The 12,348-nt window shown below is 30.2% G+C and overlaps 1 protein-coding gene across 1 annotated transcript in view; it reads left to right on the forward strand.

Moving 5' to 3' along the window:
• Positions 1 to 2,698: 2,698 nt before the first annotated feature.
• LOC129219280 (intracellular coagulation inhibitor 1-like) overlaps positions 2,699 to 12,348 on the forward strand; it is a 56,558-nt gene continuing 46,908 nt past the window's right edge. Inside the window, exon 1 of the mRNA XM_054853614.1 lies at positions 2,699 to 2,733. The gene's annotated coding sequence lies outside the window, so the exon portion shown is untranslated. The remainder of the gene's footprint in view (positions 2,734 to 12,348) is intronic.

The raw sequence follows: 12,348 nt of genomic DNA on the forward strand, positions 1-12,348 counted from the left end.
TGCTTTGAAACAATAAATAGCCCGTAATAGATGCAAGTAGTTTTTTTTTTTTAGAAAATTTCAACATGAAACGGATAACCCAATTTAGTTTTATCCTTCACGATCTTTACCCGAACAGAAAACTACCCACTAAGGGGAAGAGTAAGGCAAGTTTCATATCATGAGTGATTAAACTTTTGGGCAAACCTTTGAAAGCTTTAAACTCAGATGAAATATTTTCAGTTCGATGGAACTGATGATGAAGCTAGTAAAAACGTATGTCCCTTTAATTTGTTATACATGTAACGCATGAAGTAGTATGAATGCATAAATTAATATGGCTTAGTATTATTGAAAATTTTATATTTTGAAACACAAAAGTCTTTTTTCCTACTTCTCTTCTCCTTTTTAGCAATAAATTTCACCATGGGTCAAATTCACTGGTTTATCTTTTGCTGTAAGCATGTCTCAAGTATATGATTTAGGTTTTTTGTTTTAAAATGAATGATAAAATATCTTTGTAACTATTGTAAAAACATTTCCTAAATACACGGTGTCTTTTAATTAACCTACAACTTTATACTGAAATAACACAAGAATCATAGCAGATAGAACTGTAAAACCTTTTTTTTATTGAAATGAACATCGAATAGGAAATCATAACAGAATATTTTCGAAATCAGAACTTTCAGAAGCGATACAGTGGCGTAACCTAGTCACGAAGTCATCAGTACCTCCTTTAAGTTTTCTCTTTTAACACTTGCAAATGAATCAGATATGGACGCCTTGAGGCTATTGAGGTCAGTTGACTTCTTCATGTGCACTAAGTCCTTCATGTGATCCCAAAGATAGAAGTCGTACGGATTCATACTCGGTGAATACGGTGGCCAATGCAATGCATCAGGATGGTTGTTGGGGTATTGGTAAGCAATAAGCCTGGTTCCAAACACACTGTTATAGTTGTCAAACACTCAACCACAGAAATACCAGTTTTTAACAAAGAATATACAGTCTTCGGTTCAATATCGCACTTTGGGAAGCATACTCGTAATGGCGTGAAACCAACGTGAAGCAGTTTCCTTTTATACTTTCCGCCACTGCATTAACCAGCAGTGTCATGTAATGAGTCTCTGTGAAGTCATTTCATATTAAAGTCGTAAGTTAATTAAAAGACACCATATATGTATATATATATATATATATATATATATATATATATATATATATATATATATATATATATATATATATATATATATATATATATATATATATATATATATATATAGAGGGTGTCTCAGTTAAATGTTTCAGAACTTTTAAGAGGGGTAGAATGCAATCCAGTCAACTCGAAATCATATAGCAATACACGGTCGGAAATGTTTTCGCGACCCGAGAAATTTGAGATATGCCAAGAGTATTCCAGACTGTTCGGAGTTCCATGCGCTGAAGATGTGAGGTGTTCATTCAAGTAGATTGAAAAAACTTCGAACACTTACTTGGACCGACGCACCTTTTGCTTTTTTACACGTAGTAGAGATTTTTTTTCTTACGGTCACTTTTCTTTATGGTGCTTCTGTGTACATCACCGCTTCATGAAAGGCATTTATGACACCGCATTGCTACATGATTTGAGTCTTCGGGATGCACCCTAGCACTAATAATAGTTCTAAAACGATTAACTGTAACACCCTGTCTAATGCAATACGCAGCTTGCACATCTTTTGGTATCTCCTCTCGCTTATATATAACTCATCAAAACTAAACATTCGTTAAAAGAAAAAAAAAAAAAAAAGGCAACCAATACATGTTAATCTGCTTTTTTTTAATGGTACTTGAACCAAGCTCAAAAATGCAGTAAATGTGAAAGTAAGGTTTCAAGTTTTACTTTTTTCAAAACCTATTTCAGAAATAATAATATTTATGAAATGCTAAATGATTTGATGTGATTAGTATTCCTACAGCATTTATAAATATAAGGCATTGGTGACGGAACTGCGTTCCACACTTTTTTAAGCATGTCTCTATAATTTCATTAAATCTTTTGTTAATATTTAAAAGCCCCCCCCCCCCCCCCACCCGCCGTTTTTACTTTTAGCATTACTATAGTGACACAAAAGCAAAAGCAAAGGCATAATTATTTTATGAGGTATTTAGTTTTTGCTCAAGTTTTGAATATTTTTTATAATTATATCACTTTTAAATAAAAACTGCGGAAATCGTTTAATATTTCTATCTTATTGAACATTGTGGCAAAAAATCATGAAAAAGAATAAAATGCCAAAAAACAAAAACAAAATAGCAAGTTCTCTGATGATGCCTCATAACATTATCGTGCTCTGTCACGCGAAGCAAAAAGAGGGATCATTTTTGCTTCTCTGGTGGTATTCGAAAATATGGTCTCCTGATTCCGTTCTATTTTGACATTGAAACATCAATTTCTTTTTACACATAAGAGAATCACGATTTTATTATCTACATCTATTTTCCAGATCTTGATACAAGATGGCGCTGCGAAGCGCAAACGCTACGGCGATTGCAATAAAAAACCCATTGTTACTATTATGTCACCGCCCATGGCGGGTTATCTGAGTATTAAAAAGATGAGGTTATTGAATTATTCGTTCAGATTTCGTTTCACATTTTCATCAGGTCAATAGTCCTGCTGAGTCTTGGACATAGCGCTTTTTTGCAGCTGTCATAGAGGATACTGAAGCAACTTGTGGACGTAATTTACAAAATACTTTAAATTTGGTGAGTAAAATCTTTAGATTATATTGTAAATGCATTATATTAAACTATGTATTATTTTGTATAAGATTGAAATTAAAGTTACTGGATATACTGGTGCATAAATTGTAAATTAAAGTGGCTGGATATATTAATGCATCAGTTGCAAATTGTACTTACGCGGAAAATTCAGCAATATTATTAAAATCTATTTCTTTCGGAATCAGTAAAATAAATGTGATATAATCGAAAGGTGTTTTTGTTTTTGATCGAAACATTTTAAACTTACAATAAGAAAACGGTGCAATTGTTAAGAAATAATATGAGGAGCAATGTTTGACAATAGAACAATTATTATTATAATTATAATTATTATTAGTATTTCAAAGTACTGCCAATATCTGAAATAGAGAAACCTGATTAAGTAACACGCTCTATAATGACTTGCTTTTATTGGAATTCACGATGTTTTTCGAGATTTTGAAACGACAATCAACCCATACAAAACATATTACGTAAAAATTTGGTAGAGTCGGAAGTGTAGCAAGTCTTATGTATATGTTTGATATTTAAAAATAACGATGGGCATGGAACACGGATTAAAAATTATATATATAGAGAGAGCGAGATATACATATAATAAAAAAAAAAACAAGGAGTTTAATATGTTACTAATATCACCTTGCGAGTAAGGTATATACTATAAATTTGTGACTATTTTTTAAAAAGTGTTGTAGGTTTTTTAACCATGTAAGCTGTACAAATTTTTAGGGATAAATAAATAATTTAATACATTAGGTTTGTTTAATAATAGCAGTGGAAAAAGCATTATTCCTGAATGTTACATAGATTGGCTGTTTTAATGCACAGTGCGGGCAGCTTGAGGTATTTTTCTCACGGTTCATTTGACCTTCAAGTTTCTTTCGTGAAATATCATCTTGGATTTCTCCTGTGCATTTCAATGTATGAACAAATAAATAAATGCATCCCTTACTAAACTGAAGTAATAACTCTTCAACTGGAGTACCACAGTAATATTTCTATACGATGAAAGGACATATATAAAATTAAACCTAATATTTACTTTTGTTCTTAACTTATCCTATAATATATGGAACGCAAAACCAATCTAATGCGAATAAGTAGTATTTTAACCTTCTCTGTATTCCTCTCATTTAAATCATTGCTTTCAGGCAACAATTTATTTAGAAGCACTTAGATGGCTATAAGAAATGCGTGGATTTTCTAATCTCTACTGTCTTGACAGCTAATATTAAACGTTCAACGTAAAGAGATTTGCGAGGTTATAAACACACTATAACTCTTAGAAATGTAAAAATGGCCACATGTAAATCAGCACACAAAAGTTAAAAAATTTCGGTTTTATGCATATTTTAATATTTGCGAATTTTGTCCTGCCTTCGTATATTTTTCTCCGCGGATTGTATACATAAAGTCAATTTATTACCTATTAGAATAAAAAATAAATGCATTATTTGTAACAAAGAGATCGTACAGTGTTTAAAATTTAAAATCCTTCTTCTGTCTGCATGTGTTGCAATAAATACATAAAATTGTGCGGTTTTGAGATGTACTTAAAATGATTTAATTGCTTCAGTGTCATGTACAATATTTTTATTTGAAAATGTATTAATCTAAGCATACAAGGGATTGATATTTCATGAAATTTAACAATTAATAAAATATTAAGTCAGTGCTTTATAAATCCGGCGTAATTGAAGCCCTTATGCTAAACAGGTGAAAGATGAAATATATAAAATATTTAAATATAATATGTTATCGTGAATTCATTTTTATAAGAATGTTCTTTTTATAAGTATTTATATCCTATAAAACCTGAAAAAATACCATTAACGTAAGTCACAAGTTTTCGTTAGAAATATACTTTTTTTAGCGATTGAGTTAAACTGTAAAAAAAAATCCGAAAAGTTTCTAGAAAATAATGGACAGCTAATGTGCATAATTTCAATCAGTAACATATCTGGCAAAAACCAGGAAAGTTTCAAGCGAAAAAGTTAGACATCTTCCTAAAATTAACCTGGAATCTTTCTGAAAAAATCAGAAACCTTTCCAATCAAAGCCAGTCATGTTTCTGGAATAATTCGGGAACCTTCAGGGAAAACTTGTATATGTATATAGTAATAGGAAGTCTTCTACAGCAAATATGGCAGAAGCTAAGGCGGAATTTCAAGCAATTCCTTCAAAGCTACAATATCCAAGGACTGGCACATCGCCCCTTGACTGGGGCTTAGTCAATCCAGGGGAATCGTAACGAAGTTGAAGGAGAAACATCTAATAAATAATAATAATAATAATAATAATAATAATAATTTTACATTGGTAGATGAAAATGTTTTTCATGACAGCGTAAAATCGGCATTCATGGAGCTTGTTGCGATAAGGATGAGTTGTTTTTTGCTTGTTTTACAAAGAATGAATAGTGTAAAATATAATAAAAGAATCGCACTATTCATGGCATGTTTTATTTTTAACTAAAAAATATCGCATCATAAAATATATATCAAAAAATAAAAATTTTTGATTTTCGTCAAACTGGGAGTTTTAGTGTAACTGGTCCTTTTCTAACAACATTTTATTATTTTGAAAAACGGAATGGAATGTTAAGTAAGAATGGGGGAAGGGGGTTGAAAACTCTTACATACCCTTACATGGGAAAGGAGGGGGGGGGGGTCAAAAATTGCCAAAATCATCCTTTCGTAATTAATGAATGGCCCCTTACTTACTATTATTATATGAATATTTTATATCTGTGCACATGCGTATACTTAAGTTGCAAAAGTGATTTTATAATCATCTTACTTAAATTTACCAGTAACTGATAACTTGTATATATCTATGAAAATATATTTCCTTCCCTTTATTTAAAATAAACTTTTAAACAAGAACATGATTATCGCAGCAGAAGTCTAGGGACAGCTTGAAGACGACAAAATAAATAAATAAATAAATAAATGAATAAATAAATAAAATAATAAATAAATATTTAAAATAATAAATAAATATTTAAAATAATAAATAAATAGATAAAATAATAAATATAAAAAAATAAATATAAATAAATAAATAAATAAAATGATAAATAAATAAACAAATAAATAAAAGTTTAAGAGTCGCTTTACTTTAGATATTTTTTTTTTTATATTTTGAATACGTACACTTTCTCACTATACATATTCAAAATATAATTCCATCCTTTGAGTTTTACTTGCAGCCGCATTTTTTTTTTTTTTTTTTTTTTGAGCTTGTTGCGATTCAGGAAACTTTTTCGCATAAAAACTTGTTTTTCACAGGAAACTGGTGTAAACCCTTGAAATTTTGGAACATTACCGGGAAGTAATCAGTGATGTTTCGTTTTTTTATAGAGCATGATTGATTTATTTTCTCCATTATAAGTTTTTAAATTGCACGTATTAAAGTTTTTAAAAATTATGCACTACATATCAAGGTTATGTATTATGATTTTTAAGAAAATGGTATTGAAGATTATGTAAAAGGGATACAACTTGTTTTGCTCACATTCATATGCTTCATATGAGTTACACAAAATATTGGAGATCTTGATTTCTAAATTTTCTAATTTGTTTTCCAAATGTTAACAAATTTTGTGTTACAACTTACAATGTTAACTAAAATGTGTATGTCAGATGAAAACCGAGAATAGAAATCTACTTTTGTGCATGCGATGTTAAAACTCTAAAATTTTTACTGAGAAGTTAGCAACGAAATCTATGAAAACATTGTTGACTTTTAATAGATATTTCATTATTATTATTATTACTGTTATTGTTATTATTATTATTATTTATTGTTATTATTATAATTCGTATCAGTATTAGTATTATTAATTTTAATTGCTATTGTTTTTCAAAGATTTTTTTAATGTAAACTTATGGTTATATTTTATTTTCATTACATAACTTTTTTATCTTGAAGAAAGCTTTTCACGATGCTTAGACACTTCTAAATATTGAAACTATTGATACTGTCTTAAATGAAAAGTAATAAACGTATTTTCATCTATAATATTTTTAAGCTTAAAATTTTACTTTGATTACTGTATAAAATTTTCTATCTATAAAATATTAGTTCTATAAAAAATAACACACTTTCGCTCAAGTGCATTTAAAATGTATTTCAACATTTGATAACCAGACACTGCTAAGCAATTTAAGTTGCAGTTCTAATTATCTAACACATTTTAAAACTTTACAAAAACATTGCTTAGTGTTTACTCTTACTACATTCTGAAATAAAGTATCCTTTAATTGCACAACACTTACTACAAATCATTACGTTTTTAGTATTCTTTCTATTTAACTGTGTTTTTCATAGTAAAAAGTAATTCATTATGACAGGCAACTAGTGTTTTCAAAGTTACATTATTTTATGTTTTTGCACTTCGTTCTTAATTACTTCACTCAAACTTTAAGCCGTATGATAACACTATGCATATGCTCTTATTGTTATGCAATTTCAAATAATTAAAACATTTTGCTCTTTTACGAACTCCTTAGTAGTTCGTTTATTTTTAAATCACTAAAAAAACATCAAAAACGATGCTCAATGTTAATTTTATGTACTATATTTTGAAATAAAATATCATTTATCTGAGTCCCATTTACTTCAGTTCAAATCATTAGGGTTTTAGCATTTTAATAATGTTCAATTGTGTTTTTCTTAGGAAAAAGTAATTATGAAAGGTGCCAAATGTTTTCAATATTACATTATTTTGTGTTTGTGCACCTTCGTTTTTAATTAATTCAATTAAAATATGTGCTGCATGATGACAGTTAGATAATTACAAACATTTCGAGCTTTTTGCCCTTATATGAACAAATTCATTGAAAAGGACTGAGTATATTATGTTATTCTATCTACTTATACGCCTCATCTACTATTAGTGAAATATATTGGACTATCGTAGTAATTTAATTGCTTGAATATAATATTACAGCGCTGTAACATCTTAGGCATAATGTATAACATTGCCTTTACTTTGATGTTAAAAACTTAGTTCCTTGGAAGCTTTACTGTAGTAGTGCAATTTTTATGACTAAAAACATTTTTTTCCCTATAAAATCAGTAACTGGTTATAAGAATCCTATTAATTTTCAATCAGTTTTAATATTTAGATATTTACGCTGCGCTCCTTTTTTTTTTATAGTTAAAAGAGCAGTACAGTCGAGTCCCGACTTACGCGAGGGATGCGTTCCAAGACACCTCGCGTAAGTCGGAATTTCGCGTTGTGGAACAAGGTATGTTTAGTAATTTTTTATAAGCATACCCGATTGTTTCAGACGTTTGTAAACACCTCTCATATTGTTTCAAACCATTTATTAACTATATATTGCAGTATCTTTTACAAAGAAACGACTTTTTCTGTATTTTAGAAAAAGCGTTGTAATTTGACATAAAATTCTGTAATTTAGCTCAAAATCAATGATTAATGGGGGAGAGAAACTTAACATAAAGCGGTATGGTACTTACAGTATGTACACTACAGCATTATTATAGCACTTAACAGTATAGATATAGTATATATATTTTTAATTTAACAACTGAAGGAGAAGGTTTATGTAACTCGATCAGAATGTTATCAGAATGTATTTTATCAACGTTCATATGTAAATGAAAAACAGAAGTTACGAATCGGAGCGGTTATTTGCATAAACTAAAGCAAAGCGTTGTTTAGACTAATACAGTGTGTGACTTCCGCTTTCAGTGATGCTAAAGGGATGAAAGTCCATTCACAAAACCAATATTTTTAGTGTCAACGAAGCCCATTCTAACCGAGGCCTCGTTCTAACTCTCCGCTCGCTCCGCCGCTCTTTTCCGAAAAATTTCAATTGCAGGCGAGTAATTTGTGTCCGCACTAAAAAAATCATTACTCATGAAAAACTCGCGTTATAGTCATATCGCGTAAGTCGGATCGCGTTGTAGCGGGATCCGACTGTATTATATAAACTTTTTTCACCTTTCTATGAACATTAACAACGGGAAGCAACCAGGTTTTGCTTCAGCTTTGCATGTATTTCGCAAAACGAATAATTAGCGGTTACAGTGCTAAAGTTGAATCATGTAATAAGCTAACAAACGAAGTAAAAATCTATATTCTAATGACGTACTTCTAGCAATGGAATTTCGCCCAATTTTTATTATTTATCTAAACGTTTTATATATTTTAATTAAAAAGGAAAAACTAAGTTCGTAGTCTGTGTGACAGTGGCGGTTTTACGGAAATGGAAATGGTGGTAATTGGGGTTGATAGGGAGGGGGGGGGGGGAGTTCAGTTTTAAAAACGCAATTTTAGACTTTTTTTGGTGATGTTGGGGGTGGGGGGATGTACAGGGATCTCAGCGGAAATTTGTAGAACTTAAAATCATGAAAAGGCAATTATAGGTCATGTTACTGGCGTTAGGTTAAGGGATGGAGTTCAGGGACTAATTCCGATCGATTAAAAAAGAAAAAAAAAGATCGAAATCAATTCCTACTCCTAGCTCCGATTTTTCGAAATCGAAGTGCCAAAAACGCAATTGTAATCAAACTTTTAAAACTTTACGGGAAGGGGGGCTCTGGCGCTCTCAACTGGAAAATTTTTCAAAATTTTGGTCTGAAAGCTTAAGCAATATTCTATGCTATTAGAAGGTAGGGTTCAGGGACTATTCCACTTAAATGTTTTGTAAGTGTAGTTTAAAGAACTAGATTTTTTATGATATTAGAGAAAGGAGGCTCGGGGGGCCTTGCCCAAATATTTTCTCAAATTCAAGTCTTAATAGAAAAAGTCTTAAATTCAATTTCCAAAAACGTAATTTTAAACGATTTTCGATGTTGTACTTTCCAGTAGAAATTTTGGGAAATTGAAGATTTGGAAACGATATTTCAGATGCTCCATAATGCTTTCGGTATGTGTGTGCGAGGGATGGAGGATTTTCGGAGGAGTTGCTTTTTAAAGACTTTCTTATTTTCAGACGAACTAGAAAAAAAAGAGAAATTAAATAGGGCCGGAGGGGGGCGGGGATTTAACTGACCAATAAGTTGCAATAATTGAATATTTTTAATTCAAAGATTTCATGTTTTCCACTACCATTGTTAGTTTTTCCTGAGAAATCACTTTGTTTGCCCAAGACGAGTTCTTCTCTTCAACTATAAAGAACAGTTTTGAAAAGCATTCAACTCGGCATTCTGGGGGGAGGGGGGAGAGCACGGGCCATGTGAGCTCCTCCCCTCTAGTTGCGCCATTTCTGCGGGATTCTTCTCTCTGACACTTAAACTAATGCTAATCTTTTCCAAACGAAACATATTTTAACTGGAAGCAATCATAAATTTCTGACGGAAATATCAGTCATATATGACATATTTCCATATATTAGACGTCTTTTGTTAGGGGCCATTCAATAACTACGTAAGGGTCCCAAGGGGGAGGGAGGTTACACAAATCTCTACATACCCTAACTTTAAGGGAGGTAGGGGTCAAACCTATTATTATGTAATATTTCCCATGTCGATATTTTATATTAGAAATCGCGCGGTAAAGTGGTTTTGAAGAGATTATATTTCATTTGCTTCTGGAAGGTAAAAAAGGTATAAGGATGAGTTGTTTTTTGCTTGTTTTACAAAGAATGAATAGTGTAAAATATAATAAAAGAATCGCACTATTCATGGCATGTTTTATTTTTAACTAAAAAATATCGCATCATAAAATATATATCAAAAAATAAAAATTTTTGATTTTCGTCAAACTGGGAGTTTTAGTGTAACTGGTCCTTTTCTAACAACATTTTATTATTTTGAAAAACGGAATGGAATGTTAAGTAAGAATGGGGGAAGGGGGTTGAAAACTCTTACATACCCTTACATGGGAAAGGAGGGGGGGGGGGTCAAAAATTGCCAAAATCATCCTTTCGTAATTAATGAATGGCCCCTTACTTACTATTATTATATGAATATTTTATATCTGTGCACATGCGTATACTTAAGTTGCAAAAGTGATTTTATAATTATCTTACTTAAATTTACCAGTAACTGATAACTTGTATATATCTATGAAAATATATTTCCTTCCCTTTATTTAAAATAAACTTTTAAACAAGAACATGATTATCGCAGCAGAAGTCTAGGGACAGCTTGAAGACGACAAAATAAATAAATAAATAAATAAATAAATAAATGAATAAATAAATAAAATAATAAATAAATATTTAAAATAATAAATAAATAGATAAAATAATAAATATAAAAAAATAAATATAAATAAATAAATAAATAAAATGATAAATAAATAAACAAATAAATAAAAGTTTAAGAGTCGCTTTACTTTAGATATTTTTTTTTTTATATTTTGAATACGTACACTTTCTCACTATACATATTCAAAATATAATTCCATCCTTTGAGTTTTACTTGCAGCCGCATTTTTTTTTTTTTTTTTTTTTTTTTGAATTAGGAAACCATAAAATTTTAAAAGTAGCCCAACATTTTTTCAGTATGAAGGAACTGTTTTATTTCTTAACATGAAGTTTTCATTGCAAAACAACTCCAGATCTTTTAATGTTTGTACTTATTATACTATTTTTGAAAAAAAGAAAAATACACTACAGCTTTCCCATTTTGCATCGATAAATGTTGTCAGATCAAATAGTGAAACTTTCCGAGTTGGTCGTCTTTTTTGTGGGGTGAAAATGTATGTACATCATAATTCAAAATTCTTACTAATAAGGCCTTTAACCGATTCGTAAGTTTAAATTGATAATTTTAGGATAACTCGTTTTTTTTCAAAACATGTCTTAAAAAATTCTCTTCCGCAACAATTCAGCAGTTAATTCTTCAAAATTTTTGATTTAATTAATAATTATATCCTATAGGTAAGCAGTAAAACTACTATCTAAACAATAAAATGAATACAGAAAAACACATCGATCACATTTATACACAAGAAACATAGGCTTAGAGTGTAGCAATGCACTACATCCAGTAAAGCACGTCTATCTAAAACATATCGATAAGGTTTATCATCTAAGGTAAGTGAGCCAAAGATGGTCACTCTTAAGCTGTACGATTTTTCATAGATTTCTGGTGAGGTGCATTTGGGTGATTTTTTTATGGTGAATTTTACACTTATCTGTTACATATTACAGGGGTAATTTTTTTATAAGATAAAAATTAACAATTTATGTAATACAATTTCAAAACTAGTTTATGGGTCACCATTGCGTTGGAGCAAACTGTTCCGAAGGTTTCCCATGTGTTGAAATGCCTTTTTAAATGTGAAAAAAAAATATCAGCAAGATATTTTTACTCCTGGAAGAGTAATTAGATGTTCAATTCAAAGAAAAAATAGTAACTACTAGAAAATTACAAGGAAACGAGCTGATGTGTGCACCACATGACTTCCTTTTACTCCAATGTAATGTCATTTCCCCATTATTGGCAATTTTAATGTGATTCAATTGTTTACTCTCTAAATATCATCAACAGTGTCCAAATTGAAACCAAATTTTAAATTTAAAAAAAAAAAATTGCAAATTTATCGCCAAGTTGGCGACAAAACTTGGTGTCCAAAACACTGGCGATATTTCGCCAAGTATCCGACAAATTATA

This window comes from Uloborus diversus, chromosome 3 (assembly GCF_026930045.1).
Source record: "Uloborus diversus isolate 005 chromosome 3, Udiv.v.3.1, whole genome shotgun sequence".
NCBI classification, from domain to species: domain Eukaryota; kingdom Metazoa; phylum Arthropoda; class Arachnida; order Araneae; family Uloboridae; genus Uloborus; species Uloborus diversus.